Consider the following 13,662-nt stretch of genomic DNA (forward strand, 5'->3'; position numbering starts at 1 on the left):
TTAAAGGAAGCAACTTAAGAAATCAAGAAATTCAGAGAGACTTCATTTTTCAGACTAAAGGTAACGCCCTGCTAACCCCACCAGTGTCCTGTTCCACCTGGACAGCCTACACCCAGGGTGTGTGTTTCACCTTGATGTCTGCTATTAGTCTGCGTGTGAAGTGGTCTTGTGCACCAATGAGTTTTGTGTACTGATTGCCTACGTGCTCATCTCTCTGTGGACAGCCTGCAACCTGGGAGTGTGTCTTTATTTGATATCTGCTACAACCTGGCGTTTGTTATATAGGCTGTCTCTGCTGTCATCTGGAAATTATTTGTCTGGAGAAACGAGCGTTTGAGCGTCACTTTTGTGCCCTACAATTTGAGGAAGACGTCACATCTACTTCACTGGCTTCGCAGTGCTAGTCCAAGTGAGCACATTCACGAACAAGCGCAATTATTACACTTTGGAGGAAAGCATCAGCGATTTTAATCTGTATTTATTCCCAGCGCACATATGTGTCAGCGCATTCAGGGACTGGCGCTGTTCTTGGCTAGCGGATTCAAGGGGGCGCTGCACTATTATGGCAGTGTGTAAAGACTGGACGGCCTCAGCTATCTGTGCCTTTCCAAACTCGTTTACTCACCGTCCTGGACACTGATGTCCGTTGGTCGACGGTTGACCAGCAGCGATCTTCCCTTCTTCCCGTCTGCCGTCCTTCTGATGATGTGCTTAGAATACTTCTAGGAGTTAGCGAAGCTCTTCTGTGATGTCACGCCTTCTCTCATGCTACAATTTTCCTGTTGTCTTAGTTCAGCACGCCTTGGCCGTGAACCATCCGGCGGTTGCGTAACTACGTGCCGCCATCTTCCTCAAGATCAGCGTATTGAAGTTGAAACTTGAAGTTTCTATGTGGCACTCTCAGTGTGGCTTCAATTCTACAAACACACTGTAGTCTTCAATTTCCCGGTGTGAAGGTCATGATTTGTGTCGGCAGTGTGCCGCATACGATAAAAATGACGATTTCATTATGCCTTCATGCCGTCGAGCCGACCATTGATGAGACACGAGCATTCTCATCAACACCTGGAACATTTTCGTTTCACGGTCAATTACGGGACTAGAGCAACCGAATGGAAGGGACTTTTCTTTTGGTCTTGATCACATTCTTCTTGTCTGATGGAGGTCCACGACGACAGCAAAGAGCTCAGCGACAACTGCAGGGAGCTCAGCGGCGTCTGCAGGGAGCAGTGTACACAGACCCCGGGTGAGAGGTCGCTCACTGGAGCTGGCATTACTTAATATTTTGTTGTTTTGTTGCCTTAACCTGTTGGTCTATTCAAACTACTACAGTGGTCTCTACTGTGTTTGCCCTATCGTTTATTTGTGGGATCAGGTCTACATCTCTTTTCTCTACTGCGTGCCCTTCTTTGGGGGAGCCATGAGTCAGGCTTTGTCAAAATCGGTTTACTAGGGTTATGATGTACCTCGTAGTTTATCCTATGTAGGTTTTGGTGTAGTTTTGTTCATCTGTGTGGGTGTGGTGTCACTGAGGGTAGTCAATGTCCATGCCACTTCACAAGGTGTGTATCCCCTCTAGTCTATTTTCTTCCCAAGGTTTTTGTCCTTACCTTGCGGTGTACCCTTTTTAGGGAAGGTTGAGTATTTGAGGGTAGTCCATGCCCCATGTTTTTTTCTTCTCAGGATTACTTTCCTGCAGTGTAACCTTTATGGTTGAGTGTTTACGGGTAGTCCATGCCCCATCTGTAGTCCCAGGGTAATTGTTCCTATCCTGCGGTGTACCCTTTTTAGGGGAGGTTGGGTATTTGAGGGTAGTCCATGCCCCATTTTTGTTCTTAGGATCTCTATCCTGCAGTGTACTCTTTTTAGAGGAGGTAGGAAGTTTGCAGGTAGTCCATGCCCCATTTTCCGTCCCAGGGTTATCTTGTTTAACCTGTGGTGTACCCTTTTTAGGGGAGGTTGAGTGTTTGTGGGTAGTCAACGCCCATTTATATTCCCAAGTTTGTTGTCCTGTGGTGTACCCTCTTAAGGGGAGGTTCAGTGTTTGTGGGTAGTCCATTCTCCTTACTTTGCGCTGTCCCCTGTTTTTGGTGGAGATTGTTTGTACACTATGTTCTTGTCGGAGTCTACCTTCTTGCAGCTACTGGCCAGGGCTTCATTTTGGTAAGATTTTGAGTTCTGTATTTATCATACGTTTAGTGTCAGCATATCTTTACCAGGGGTAGTTTTTTTTTATTTTTCTATTTGGTGAATTCCTGTTAAAAGGGTTTGTTCTCTTGGGTTATCTTAGGTGAGTCTTACCCCATTGTGTCTCTCCCAGTCTGCACTCATTTTTTTTTTCTAGGGTGTTTACCCTGTGGTGTACCCATGTGTGGGGAGGTTATAAGTGTCACCAGCTAACTTAGCTGTTCGTCTTAGTTTTTCGAAACCATGCTGTTTCGTTAAGGGAAAGGGATGTGGCATATTGTTTCTTTGTTCTTTTCTCTGCTAATGTTACCTCATGCTAACGTCATCTCTTGTCGTACATTATTACTTTTAGTTCATCTCAATTTTGTACTTTCCTACTGATGTTGCATTTGAGGTATTATGTCGATTATTTCTTTATTCTGTTCTTATTCCATAAAGGAAAAGGATGTGTAGTAAATGTCCTCTCCACTGTTCTCCTCTGGATAGACTGTACAAGGTTATCTGTGACATCATAGAATGCCTGGGTGTCCCTCTAGCTCACAGCGCCTTTCTATTACTTACTGTGGCAGTTGGTCATCTCAGGCTGAGCTGCTAACAGCTGGCTCCTGGTGGGGTTTTCCTTATAATCTTAACCTATCTATTTAATCTGGAAGGAACCTACAATAAAGGATCTTAACTATAAAGTGGACTCTGCAACATTCATTTACCACAAAATACACCAATCTCTTTCCTGGCTCAGAGGTAGTTGGTGGTGGAGGAAGTAATCGGACATAGTAGCAGGACTTGAGATAGGGCCAGGAGTTTATCTATGAACCGTGACACCTCTAGTAATATGTTACACGTGGTTCATAGACGGTTAAGGGCAGCCAAGTGCCAGGCGTGTCTACATGTCAGGCCTTGATGCATGTCACACTTAGCATTTCACTGTTCCTTTTGATCCATTAACCTTTGGGATATCAGCTCAGAGAAAACAAGAGGATGGAATTGCCAAATTAAGAGTGGCGGGAAAAGCAATAAAGAGCTACTGAAGGAAACAAATCTCACATACTTAATCCATGCGTCCTCCCCCCTTCTTCCCCAGGAGAAGAATATGTTTCTATTAGAATTGCACAAGTATTCATTGCAGACTTCAGACAACTATTGCAAACGTAAGTATTTTTTACAAAACTGCAAACGACTGCGCATTGCATTCTCATACCTGCCACACATCGAATATATAACAGACTTTACAACACTTTGATTCAAACATTATTATATCCCATTACAAAACGTTTGAACGATGATATTCATTGCAGGGCTGCTGAAAATTAGGTATTGCGCAACCCGTATTGTGCCTCCCATGTAGGATACCTAATGCAAACTATTTTATGTAACTTTGCCAGTGGAGACTGGTTCGCCCAAAGATTATTTCACAAAAATACATTTTTTGCTTGAACCATTCATCTGCCAGTAGCTGGCATTGATTTTTTCACGAGGTATTCCCTTGCTCCAACAATGTGAAAAGAGACACCAGCAAACCCTTTTCGTACTAAAAGTCTAATTTCACAAAATGTTAGCAACATTTCATTTTGTAAAAAAAAAAAAAAAAGAACTCAACTTCAAACGCCCTTACAAAGAAGCTGACGGTTTAGCTAGGTTTTTTAGCTTATGTAAATACCGGCACCAATCAGCTTTAGTAAATAGGCTATTTAGTACAAATTGTAATCCTAAAAAAAGTCTTATGTGCATTCCCTTGAGCCGGTGGGGCTGACGAGCCCGGGTTGCGCTCCTACGTGCCACGAGCGGTACCAAACCTGAAAATATTTTTGGCAGCCTACGCAGCACCCCTTCACACTTTCCTACTCCCTGCTGACGAGAGGCAACAACCTCGAAACACCGGTGTCCAGGGATGGCCAACGCGACTGATTTTTCCTCAAGACCCAGGCAGAGGCGCACCCGCTGATGCTGACTGCAAGGACCACAACGCATCGGGGCTACACGCTGGTAGGATAAGTAGTGAGCGACCCACTGGACTTACTTGTATATTCAGGCTCCCTTGAGCCGGTGGGGCTGACGAGCCCGGGTTGCGCTCCTACGTGCCACGAGCGGTACCAAACCTGAAAATATTTTTGGCAGCCTACGCAGCACCCCTTCACACTTTCCTACTCCCTGCTGACGAGAGGCAACAACCTCGAAACACCGGTGTCCAGGGATGGCCAACGCGACTGATTTTTCCTCAAGACCCAGGCAGAGGCGCACCCGCTGATGCTGACTGCAAGGACCACAACGCATCGGGGCTACACGCTGGTAGGATAAGTAGTGAGCGACCCACTGGACTTACTTGTTAGCAACATTTCATTTTGTAAAAAAAAAAAAAAAAGAACTCAACTTCAAACGCCCTTACAAAGAAGCTGACGGTTTAGCTAGGTTTTTTAGCTTATGTAAATACCGGCACCAATCAGCTTTAGTAAATAGGCTATTTAGTACAAATTGTAATCCTAAAAAAAGTCTTATGTGCATAGCTGTGGCAACCAGCTAAATTATTATTAGTTTCAAGTGAGCTATGAACATTTTAATACATTTTACTGTCCTCATTATCAAAAAACAAGTCCTCCCACCAACACAGTGATCTGTTACATACCTCAATACATGGAGCCCTATGTCCCCGAACCACAGCTGATGCAATACTGCAGTCCGAAATTTCCAAAGTTTCTATTTGGGGTTTTTGTGAAAGCTGGAGGTGTACACATGCAAGAAAAGGGACAATAGTCAGTGGCTGGGAAGCAGAATGTAAGCTGGCACTAATAGTCATCTTTGCATTCCACTACTCTTGTTATGTCTGACATACAGACAATATTAGCGTTCTGCGTGCATTTTGTAATAAAGAAACAAATATTAAAAAAAATACAGAATGGGGTTCTGGGTCGCCCGATATTTGACAGGTGTGAACAGGTGTCATTACTAACCCAAACATATTTTTTAAATGCAGGCAAGTGGGAATAACCATGTAGAAACAGCAGACGTGCCCACACAATGTAAATATTAGGTATATTAATTGATATCATCATTTATGGAATGAATATCAGCACTGTAAGAAAGTGCCTCTTTTTGAGTAGTCAGCCCCATTTTTTGTGGACTTATGGCACTGGCATTTTGACTGTGCACTGGGACTTGGTGAATGTGCTCTGACCACTAAACCATGTTGAAATTGGTTATACTCCTAACTGTCACATTTAACTTACCTGTAAGTCCCTAGTATATGGTACAAAGTATACCCAGGGACTGTAAGTTAAATGTCACTACAGGAATGCAGTGCCTACTGTGCTATCTACTACGGTGACAATGCAAACATGTCTTCAGACCTACCACTATAGCCTCCCTGTGGTAGTTTGAAAACTACAACCCGACCTTTCAAACTAAACCCTTTTGATAGGTTGAAACCCTTTCTTTTAATTCATGGTGCAGGGTTTTTAAAGTGGGACATATTGAAAATGTAAATTAAACGTCCTTTCAGTGACTAGCACTAGAAAGTTAGCTATTTTCACTTTAGCAAGGGTAGCTGTTACATAGAGAAATATTGGGATGCACTATTAAGTGTAATATTGTTATCTTCGGCTAGGAAACAGAAATTTCATTTGTGTACTCTGTAATATTTATTAAAAGCTCAATTCACATGTCAAGTCACATTTTTTATAAATATTAAGGAAAAGTAAAACATTTTCGTCCTCTTGGCAAGCCTCTCTTATCACAGTAAAATGTTTGTTAACACCTAGGCAGGGCCCTTTTTTTGGTCCACCAGTCAGGCAGGTTCCAATCCCAGTGGGGAAGGAGGTGTCCCCAGAACTGGTTTGAGGTTACCACTGAGGCAGTGTTGCTCATTTCCCTGGTCACACTTTCAGGGTGGGCACACAGGCTCTGTACAGCTCAAGAGGCATTTCGCCGTCTTAGTACTGGGTGTGGTGGGGGCAGACAGGAACTGCAGCAAAAATGGATAGGTAGGGTTGCCCCTGCAAGTATTTTACCAATGGTGTGGGGGGAAGTAGTCACCCCCACCCACAAGCTAGTGCCAGGCAAAAATGTGACATTCCCTGGCACCTTCCTCCGAACACTCTGAACCTGTTGAATAAAAGAAGAAGGACAACACTTACATTTTGAGACCAGTGAGGAGATCTGAAGGGCTGGACCTGCTCTAAGTTGTACCCAGGACAAAGAAGTGGACTCCGTGGGTTAATAGGCTAACCTCCTATTAAGCGACACTGCAACAACAAACTGCAAGAATCTTTTTTCTGAAGAACCCAGATGACCAGTTCCCACCGGACCTTCCCTGGACCCTGCTGGTGGCTTCTGCTAGCATGAGTCTTGACCCCCAAGTGCTGCTCCTAAGATCCCGGAGCTCGTGGCTGTGTCAAACTGCACTCCTGACATTTTGAAAAATCTGGGACTTGGAACCTTTTTGGATCCAAAGACTTCCAGTGAAATGAAACAAACCTGCCAAGTCGATCCAACCAAGGTGCTTTGCCTTTGGGCTGAAGATTCATGTTTTGCCTGCTCAGGGCTTTTCCACAGCAGCAAATCCATTTCAGCAGGACCTCACGGCATCTGGTCTCATGGAGCCCTCTTCGGCTACAGTTTGCAACATTGCCTGCTGAAGACACCTGAGCTCTAAAAAAGTGATAAAGTCTCAATATATAAAATTTGACCGGGCAAAGGCAGCAATAGTGTCCGGCCAGCAAAAGGACTTTCTTGGGTGCGAAGCTTGAATTTTCTCACTCTAATCTTTTCCCACTTCAATGGGACCTCATCCTGATGCCTATCTGACATTGTGGAGCCCTTCTTGGATTCAGCCTCGTGCCTTGCCCAGTGGAAGGACCTTTCCTTTAATTGTCAAAACTAAGGGCCTGATTTATAGGTTCGTGGTAAGGATACCCTGCCACCGTTGTGACAGAATCTTATCGCCAACATAATAGTCCACCCACCTGATTTAAATGTGGGCGGACCATAGGTTTGGCTTAAGCAGTGTCTCCATCACCGCCATAGCCAAACCTCTCCGGCAGCCCTTACTCTGTTGGGCCATCAGAGAAATTGCTATATGTTTTCCACCCAATCAGGATTGGTGTACATATAGCCATTTTAGGTCGAGCCTAGCGGCAGTGCGCATGGTCTAGTCTCTCTGAGAGACTGCTGTAGTAGAGTATGGGAGAGAAGCTGCGCCCACTCTCCTCCCATATTTTTAATTGGCTTGTGTCATTGTCTTTTGTAAATGCTGCCTTCGGATTCTTTAATAGGCGTGTTAGTCCCTCCTTAGTACAGCCTTGTCTTCCTTTGCACCCTCCCATGGCGACTGGCCCTTTTACTTCAGTTGTTACACGGGGCCTGTTATTTAGTCTGTAAGCACTATTTACTTTATTGAGTTTCTCTTAATGCAGGCCAGACATGCGCTTCTTTAGCTGAAACCGCTTGTGTTTTTTTAAGCAGCACGGCAGCCCCCGTAGCACGGGCGCCTACTTTCAATCACTTTAAGCTAGCATTATCTTGTGTCTGTTTCAAGCCCCCCAAGTAAAATGGATTTAGAAATGATTCGCGAATTAAGTTGTGTGAATTCCAGGTAGCACATTATCCTGTGGTAATGGGCTGAAGCTGACAACAGTTACATGTCATCTGTACTAAAGCCACCTGATGGGTTGGTTTCAAAAGCCTGTTTTATTAATAAAAATGCCACCAATACCATCACCATCAATACCATCACGTCCACCAATACCACCACCACCAATACTGCCAATACCACCACCAACATCAATACCACCACCATCAACATGACCAAAACCACCACCAATACCACTACCAACACCACCACCATCACTACCACCACCACCAATACCACCACCTCCAATACCACCACCAATACCACCACCAACACCACCACTAATACCACCACCACCAATACCACCAATATCACCACCACCATCAATACCACCACCTCCACTAATACCACCACCATTACCACCAATGCCACCACCACCAAAAACACCACCTCCAATACCACCAACACTACCACCACCAATCAACCCACCAATACCACCATCAAAACTACCACCTCTACCACCACCACCAATACCACCACCACCAACACCACCACCAATATCACCACCTCCAACACCACCAATACCACCACCACCAGTGCCACCACCACAAACACCACCACCAATACCACCACCACCACCAATACCACCACCACCAACACCACCTATACCACCACCACTAATACCATCACCAGAAATACCACCACCAATATCACCACCACCAATATCACCATCACCACCAATACTACCACCAATACCACCACCACTACCATCACCAATAACACCACTAATACCACCACCACCAATACCACCACCATCACCAATACCACCACCACTAGTCCCAACACCACTACCACCACCAGCACAACCACCACCAATACCACCACCAATACCACCACTACAACCATCACCAACAAAACCACCATCACCACCACCACCACCACCAATACCTATACCACCACCAATATCACCATCACTAATACCACCAATACCGATACCACCACTACCAATACCAACACCATCACCACCAGTACAAATAACAATACCACCACCACAAATACCACCAGCACCAATACCACCAATACCACCACCACCAATACCCCACCACCAATACCACCACCAATACAATCACCACAACCAATACCAACACCAATACCAGTACCACCAAAACCAATATCAGTACCACCACCACCAATACCAATACCACCACCAATACAGCCACCAAAAATACTGCCACCACCAATACCACCACCACCAATACCAGCACCATCACCACCAGTACAAATAACAATACCACCATCACAAATACCACCAATACCACCAGCACCAATACCACCACCACCAACACCACCTATACCACCACCACTAATACCATCACCAGAAATACCACCACCAATACCACCATCACCATCAATACTACCACCACTACCATCACCAATAACACCACCAATACCACCACCATCACCAATACCACCACCAGCAGTCCCAACACCACTACCACCACCAGCACAACCACCACCAATACCACCACTAATACCACCACTACCACCAATACCAACAAAACCACCATCACCACCACCACCACCACCAATACCTATACCACCACCAATATCACCATCACTAATACCACCAATACCAATACCACCACTACCAATACCAACACCATCACCACCAGTACAAATAACAATACCACCACCACAAATACCACCAGCACCAATACCACCAATACCACCACCACCAATACCCCACCACCAATACCACCACCAATACAATCACCACAACCAATACCAACACCAATACCAGTACCACCAAAACCAATATCAGTACCACCACCACCAATACCAATACCACCACCAATACAGCCACCAAAAATACTGCCACCACCAATACCACCACCACCAATACCAGCACCACTAACACCACCAATACCACCACCACCACCAATACCACTAATACCACCACCAACACCACCAATGTCACCACCACCAATACCACCACCCCCAATACCACCAACACTACCACCACCAATCAACCGACCACCAACACCACCATCAAGACCACCACCACCAATGCCACCATTAATACCACCACCAATAACACTACCAATATCAATACCACCGCCAATACCAATACCACCACCACCAATACCATCAATACCACCACCAATATCACCACTAACACCACCACCACCAAAATCCCCATCACAAATACCAATACTAATACCACCACCAATACCGCCATCACCACCAATATCACCACCACCAAAAGCACCACCCATACCACCAATACCACCACCACCAATACCACCACCACCAGCACCACCTATACCACCACCACTAATACCATCACCAGAAATACCACTACCAATACCACCACCAATATCACCACCACCAATACCACCATCACCACTAATACTACCACTAATACCACCACTAATAACACCACTAATACCACCACCACCAATACCACCACCACCAGTCCCAACACCACTACCACCACCAACACAACCACCACCAATACACCACTACCACCAATACCACCAAAACCACCACCACCAATACCTATACTACCACCAATATCACCATCACTAATACCACTAATACCAATACCACCACCACCAATACCACCACCAATACCAACACCATCACCACCAGTACAAATAACAATCACCAGAAATACCACCAACACCAATACCACCAATACCACCACTACCAATACCCCACCACCAATACCACCACCACCAATACAATCAACAACACCAATACCAGTACCACCAACACCAATATCAGTACCACCACCAATACCAATACCAATACCACCACCAACACAGCTACCACCAATGCCAATACCACCACCGCCAATACTGCCACCACCAATACCAGCACCAGTAATACCACCAATACCAATACCACCACCACCACCAATACCACCACCATCAATACCAATACCACCATCGCCAATACCAATACCAATACCACCACCTCAGCATCTCTCGCTCACTAGTAATAGCAGGGGCACTGTAAGAGGTCGGACCTTCAGCTGAGACCATCCCTCCCTCCCTCCATGCCTGCCATAAAGCACAGCCCACCCTGCACCAGGAGGTGAAGCCAAGGCCCTACTACAGCTGGAGTGTTTTTTATTAGGCCAAAGATAGCAATCACATTACCCAATTCCATTGCACACTCGAATCACGGCGAGGGCAGGAAATAGCCCCCCTGCTCTTCCTCCTGAGCTGCAACAGTGTAATCACAGAACGAAAGGTGTTGGAGTGCTTTGTTAGTGTTTATAGCTCGGATCATATGCAACTCTCGTTTCACACTTTGTGTCTTTGTAATTTACAACACTTACACATCTTCTTCACTGCACTATTTATCACTACTTTGAAGACATCGCAGGCCGGTCTCTTTCTCTGATATTTACAATCTAACAAGCGGTCAGAACGCCCTTTATTACAATGCAATAGGTCTCGCATTTGCGAGAGTTTAAGCTATTCTTATGTAATGTTATGTTACGTTATGTTATTCAGCACTTGTAATGTGCACGGATCCTCAGGAGTGTCCCGGCGCGAGAGTCAACTACAGGAGACAGGAGAAACGGTGATAGCAGGAGCTGAGCTTTTAGTTAAAAAGCAAAGTCTTTAACTTCTTTTAAAACAGCCTGAGATCCTGTGTGTGTCGCAGTTCATATGGGAGGGCATTCCAAGCCTTGGCCGCCTTGAAGGAAAGAGAGCTGCCCCCCCTGTTTGAGCAAGGTAGAAACGGGGGATAACTGCAAGGCATTGTGCTGCTGATCTCAGATGTCTTTGGGGCTCATAGAAGTCAAAGCGTCTCCTCAGATATAGCGGCCCAGATTTGTATATGCCATCAAGGGTAAGGGCCTTGAACAAAATGCGTTGCACCACTGGGAGCCAATGCAAATCCCGGAGATGTTGCCTTGTACTTGATCTGCCTGAGAAGCCCAACAGCACTCTTGCTGCTGCGTTTCAAATAGTTTGCAGCTTTTTTAGCTGGTTTCAGGGAAGGCCAATATATAACGCATTGGCATAATCAATCCGTGACAAAATGAGGGCACGAATCACCATTTCCTTAGCCGATCTAGACAGCAATGTCAGAAATGTTCTCAGTGATTTCAGTGTAGAAGCACACTCCGTACAGTTTTTTTATTTGCGGTGAGAATTTGAGGTCCTCACTAAACTAGACCCCAAGATTCTTCACCGGACTGGCAGTTGAGTTTGGCCTGAGGTAGTATGCAGGCCATAGTTCTTCTCTAAAACGGAGAGGGAAAGACCCACAAAGAAGGACCTCAGACTTGTCCTCATTGCATTTGAGCAGCGATTCTTGCGAGCCACCCAAAAACGGCTGAGAGACAGTTTTTGGCTAAGTCGGGGAACACATTTTTTTCCTTCCATGTAAAGAGGAGCTGAGTATCATCTGCATAAGTTATGATCTTAGCTCCCAGCTCCTCCGCCAGATAGATTAGAGGCGTGATGTAAAGGTTGAAGAGAAGGGGGCTCAGAGCCGTGCGAAACTCCTGTAGTCACCTTTCTTGGGCACAAGGAAAAGGGGAGCAGCCATACCTGCTGTGTTCTATCCTCTAAAACAGAGGTCTTCAAACTTTTTTAGGTTGAGCCCCCCCAGCTGAATTTATTTAGATGTCGTGCCCCCCCACCACTTGACAAAAAATTCTGGAACCTGGTATTCTACATAATTGACTGTCATCCGCATTTCCCAGTCCATATCTGGCTAATAATGTTAAACACAGTAAGAGTGTTTAGAAAACTGCAGGTTGGGGGCGTGGCTTGCCGCTTGAAGATGGTGGTCGCAGCTTGAGCGAGCTCCGGCCGGCCCGCTACTTCTCCTGTGATTATCCTGCCTCTGCCCTGCTTTCAGGCGCCCGTTGCCAGTGTACGGGGTCTGGGGCTGCCTGTCGGCGATCCGGTGCCCTGAGCGGAGCTCCCAGAGCCGGGGACGCGACGCGAGCCGACGTGCCATCTGGAGGCCTGCACCAGTGAGGTGGAGCCGGGGACCTAGAGTTTCGCGCCCCCGGACCTGGACACCTACCGGGCGGCCTGGGGTCGCGGACGACAACCGGCGACCGGGACCCGCCGGAGGCGCCCGCTGCCGAGCGCTCACCTGTACCCCTGCCTGGGTTTAGGAGGGCCATCGCTGGCCCCAATTCTGCGGAGAGTGGCGCGCTGACCGAGGAGGCCTTGACACAGCGCCAGCCATTGTGGGCGGCCTGGGCGCCCGGCGGGATCCCCGGCCTCGCGTGTGCGAGCGGCTGACCTGCGGTGCGGGCTGCTCGGCCTCTGCCGCCCGCGCAGGCCGGCTTGGCGGCAAAACCGCAGGGACCTTGTCGGACGGACGCGGTGGTGCAGGGGCGGCGGCAGCTGGTGGGACCCCCCCCCGGAGAACTGATCGGACCAGCGCTGGTGCTGGCGGGGGCTCTCAGATCCGCGGCCTACCCCCAGGAAGGGGCATTTGCTGGTTGGTGACGTTCCCCCCACTCCTCCTGCCTGCCTTACTCGGTAGATGCTCCGGGGCTCCGACACTGGGGGGGGCCACTGAGGTATCTCGACCGGGAACGCTCTGCTGGGAGCTGTAGACCTGGGGGCTGATCTACTGGGGAATCCTCTGCACTGGGAGCCTTAACTCCCGGGACTGGTGCTGGCTGACTATATACTGGGACTGGCCCCCCTTTTGCTTTGCTTTGAGACACGGCTTGCCCGCCTGGAGGGGATACACATGCTTTGATCGCCTGAACCCCTGGCTGAAAAGTGCTGGGCTGCGGTGAGGAACTACCGGGAATCCTTCTGCGCACTCTGTGCCCTCCGGGAGGAGGGGAGTAGTGGGGCCTTGTGAACCATGGGGCGCCCTCGGAAGCCCCCGACGGACGTGGAGGAGGGGGCGGCGAGCAG

General features: G+C 47.4%; 1 long non-coding RNA gene across 1 annotated transcript in view; it reads right to left on the reverse strand.

The window, feature by feature from the left end:
- Positions 1-13,662, reverse strand: part of LOC144755340 (uncharacterized) — a 251,895-nt gene that overhangs the window by 132,753 nt on the left and 105,480 nt on the right. The window contains exon 4 of the long non-coding RNA XR_013594879.1: positions 4,808-4,900. This is a non-coding gene — a long non-coding RNA (uncharacterized LOC144755340). The remainder of the gene's footprint in view (positions 1-4,807; positions 4,901-13,662) is intronic.

The sequence above is a fragment of the Lissotriton helveticus genome, chromosome 5_1 (assembly GCF_964261635.1).
Source record: "Lissotriton helveticus chromosome 5_1, aLisHel1.1, whole genome shotgun sequence".
NCBI classification, from domain to species: domain Eukaryota; kingdom Metazoa; phylum Chordata; class Amphibia; order Caudata; family Salamandridae; genus Lissotriton; species Lissotriton helveticus.